We start from the raw sequence: 3,984 nt of genomic DNA, 5'->3' as shown, positions 1-3,984 counted from the left end.
CGAGGGTTGTTTGGTTGTTTTTTTTTTGCTGATAAATATTTGTTATTTAGTAAAATATGAGTCCATTCCCCTCCCCCCCCAATCTTCCTCTTCTTCCCTCCCCTTTATTGTAAACATTGTCTGAAAAAAATTATTAATATGTTTTATGACAGTTGGGTTTAATATTAAAGAAGAAAATTAAAAGGGAGGGGAAAAAACAGGAAAAAAGAGGGGGGAATGAAAAAAAAGGAAAAAAGGGAGAAAAAAGGAAATAAAAGGAAAAAAAGGAGAAAAAAGGGGGGGAAAGGAAAAAAGGGGGAAAAGGGAAAAAGGGAAAAGGAAAACAGGGAAAAAAAGGAAAAAGGGGGGAAAAGGAAAAAAGGGGGAAAAGGAAAAAGGAAAAAAAGGAGAAAAAGGAAAAAGAAAAAAGGGAAAAAGGAAAAAGGGGGAAAAGGGAAAAAAAGGAGAAAAAGGAAAAAGAAAAAAGTGGGAAAAGGAAAAAAGGGGGAAAAGGAATAAAAGGAAAAAATGGAAAAGGGAAAAAAGGGGAAAAAGGGGAAAAACAGAAAAGGGGAAAAAGGGGAAAAACAGAAAAGGGAAAAAAGAGGAAAAAGGGAAAAGGGGAAAAGGGGGAAAAGGGGGAAAAAGGGGAAAAAGGAAAAACAGGGAAAAGGAAAAAAGGGGGGAAAAAGGAAAAAAGGGGGGAAAAGGAAAAAGCAAAAAGGGGAAAAAAGGAAAGAGGAAAAAAGAGGAAAAAAGGAAAAAGGAAAAAAGGGGGAAAAAGAAAAAAAGGGGGAAAAAAGGAAAAAAGAGGGAAAAGGGGGAAAGGGAAAAAAGGAAAGATAAAAGGAAAAAAGGGAGAAAAAAGGGAAAAAGAAAAAGGGAGAAAAAGGGGGAAAAGGAAAAAATTGAGAAAAAAGGAAAAAAGGGGGGAAAAGGAAAAAAGGGAGGGGAAAAGGGGAAAAAAGGGAAAAAAAGCACTTGTGGGTTGGGTTATTTTGTTTTGTTTTGTTATGAAATCAGTGCTGTGTGAAGCTGTGTTTCAGTCATGTGGGTTTTAGTGTGTATATAATATTCTGTGTCACCTATTAAAATGGATGTTGTGTATTTTGTGATCTTTAAGAACAAGCAAGCAAGCAAACAAATGCTAATAATCCATGTGGCTATTTTATAGACTTCCATAATAAAAAAGAGTTGGATCTCCAAAGGCTTTGTTTCATATCCGTCTGCCTCTCCTCCCCGAGGGCTTGTGGCTTCCTAGTTTAGCGTCCTAGGGTAAAACATTCCATCCTGGGAACTGGGACATCCTAGGAGTGGGATTTTTGCACCCAGTTGGGGACATGTCAGTCTCTATGGCCAAGGTGAGGCCTCACTGCCTGGCATGGATTGATGTATTTGAAGGGCAGGTGTCAAGAGGATGGGGCTAGACTCTTCTCACAGGTGCACAGTGTCAGGACAAGGGGCAATGGGCACAAACTGAAACCCAGGAGGTTCCATCCGAACCTGAGGAGAAGCTTCTTTGCTGTGAGGATGCTGGAGCCCTGGTGCAGGCTGCCCAGAGAGGTTGTGGAGTCTCCTTCTCTGCAGAGATTCCAAACCCACCTGGACATTGTGACCCTGGGCAAGCTGCTGTGGGTGCCCCTCCTTGAACAGGGGGTTTGGACTAGGTGATCCCTGGAGGTGCTTCCCAACTTCCACCATTCTGTGGTTCTGTTTCACGTTATAGTATCAGTCAGGGTTGGAAGGGACCACAAGGATCATCTAGTTCCAACCCCGCTGCCATGGGCAGGGACACCCCACACTAGACCAGGTTGTTGCATTCTTATCTCTTCTGCTTGGGCAAGCTGGGATGAGGAGATCATTGCATGTGCCTTCTCTTCAGAGTTATTCTGTGATTCCTTCAAAACTGAGTTTGATTTGCTGGCTGCTCCACTTTCCTCTCTTTCTCCTGCTGGGTTCTAAACCATTTCTGATTTTGTGCAGATAACCTCCTCATGGAGGTCACTGTGGATCAATCTGACTTAGCCCACCACCAGGGCATCAATGTTTGTTTGGGTGCAAAGATGTGCCTGTGTCTTTCATGGGGCATGCATGGTACAGCACATCCTGCCTGCCAGGATTTGCCTGCTTTGCTGAGCTGCTTAGTGCCTCAGTTTCCCTCTTTGCCCTGTGGAATAGCCCAGCAGGTCCAGCTCATGTGCAGGGCATTAAGCATTAAGTCTTGGGAGGGGCAAAGTGCTTTATCCATGAATGGTTATTGCCTCCTGATCTCCCAGGAGGGTTTGCAGGGGGTTCTTCTAGGGCTGCCTGGGGCAAACTGGCACCAAGGTGGCTGGAATGCTTGTAGATTTATTGATTACATCGTGTAGATTGCTGTGGTTATACAATTGCTCTCGAGGCAGGAGAAGTGATTACCTACTGTGTGCCAGGGAGAGAAGAATAAAGAGAAAGAAAGGAGTGGAGAGAGAAGTGAGATAAGACCAGAGGCAAGAGGAGAAAAGTATCACCAGAACTCAGAGTTCCCATTCTGCCCTGCCTGCTCAGTGTCCTCTTGGTGGTGAGTACACCCCAACAGCTCGTGCTGCTGCCTTTTCTTCCCAAATTCCCCCTCAATCTCTCCCTAGGGCTGGTTGGTAGAGGTGGTCCCATAGCAGGGAGGATCACCCCCAAGACAGCAGTGCCCCCAGGATTCCAGGTGACCTCTGCTTCACCTTTCTTTGTGCAGGCTCAGTTGTGAAGGTGGCAGTGACTGCCCTGAGTTGGCACAGGTGTAGGCACCCAAGCGGTGCCTGAACCACAGCGTCCTGTTCCAGACTGTCACGGTTGCTTGAATAGAAAGAAAGGGGAGCAGAGAAGCAGCCTGGGTGAGACAAACCTCCATGGCAAGGCAGCTTCCACACTGATGATTCCTTGGCAGCGCTGGGATCGAGTGCTCCCTCTCTTGCCTCGTGTGAAATGGATCAACACCGCTCCCCTCTGCAAGTCAGCAGTGTTGTGACCGTGAACTCATTAATGAACTTGAAAGCCATGAGGCCTATTTGGGTCAGGTTTAAGATTATAGTAATGGGAAGAGACTGATAAATTGGGTTTGGAGCCCTTCCAGACCTGCTCCAGCCTTTTTTTTATATATAAATAAATCCCAAACTTACTTTTGCTTTGCCCTCTTTGCTGTTTTGTTTTTCTTAGTGGGAAAAGGAGCAAGTCATTTTGGGTCTCAAGTGGGTTCCCTGGGCCAGCCTCTTCTGAGGCATCATGATAGGGTTCTGAAGAAAGGTTTTGTTACTCTTTGGGCAAAGTCTGCTCCCCAAGGAGCTGCTGTCACAGAAAATTAGCAAGAAGGTTTTATTCCATCGAGCAAAGGGGCAGACAGGGAAAGTCATCTCTGCCAGCTTTCACAGACCCCTAGATCCATCATGTTTATGACCAAGAAGGGATGTTAGATCATCCTGTCTCATCTCCTGAACAGAGGCCTTAAATTTCATCCCTCTACCTGCACGTCCTGCCATGTGGAAGCAGCAAAAGCACGTCCTCCAGCAGAGCTCCCATCTTGAAGAGATCAGGCAGCCCAGAACCCTCCGCTTCCCTCCACGGCTGGCCTGGTTAATCACCCTCACTGTTTATTTCCACTTGTAATTTGTCTGACTCCCAGCTATTAACTCTTCTTCTGCCTTTCACCACCAGCCTTAAGAGTCCTTCATGCCCCAGGTTTGGCTCCTGGTGAGGATCCTGATGTGATGAATCAAAGCAGCCCTTGGTCTTCATTTTTGGATAAGCTAAGAGCCATTTATCGAGCTCCTGCAGCCTCTTGCTGCTTCATTTCTCTGTATGTTTTCCTCTCAATCATTTGATGATCTTCCTCAGCAATGTCTGCATTCACAGATCCCCCTCAATTTTGCCCTTTCTTTCACACCTTTGATAGAAGCCTTCATCAGGTAACTTGGCCCCTTTGGACCTTTAATCTTTGGTGGAGTGTCTGGGCAAAAAAAGAGAGATCCATTATTTCCA

This window comes from Melanerpes formicivorus, unplaced genomic scaffold (assembly GCF_026170545.1).
Source record: "Melanerpes formicivorus ecotype bairdi unplaced genomic scaffold, bMelFor1.0.p_v2 SCAF_18, whole genome shotgun sequence".
NCBI lineage: Eukaryota > Metazoa > Chordata > Aves > Piciformes > Picidae > Melanerpes > Melanerpes formicivorus.
Note: the sequence above shows the minus strand (reverse complement) of the source record.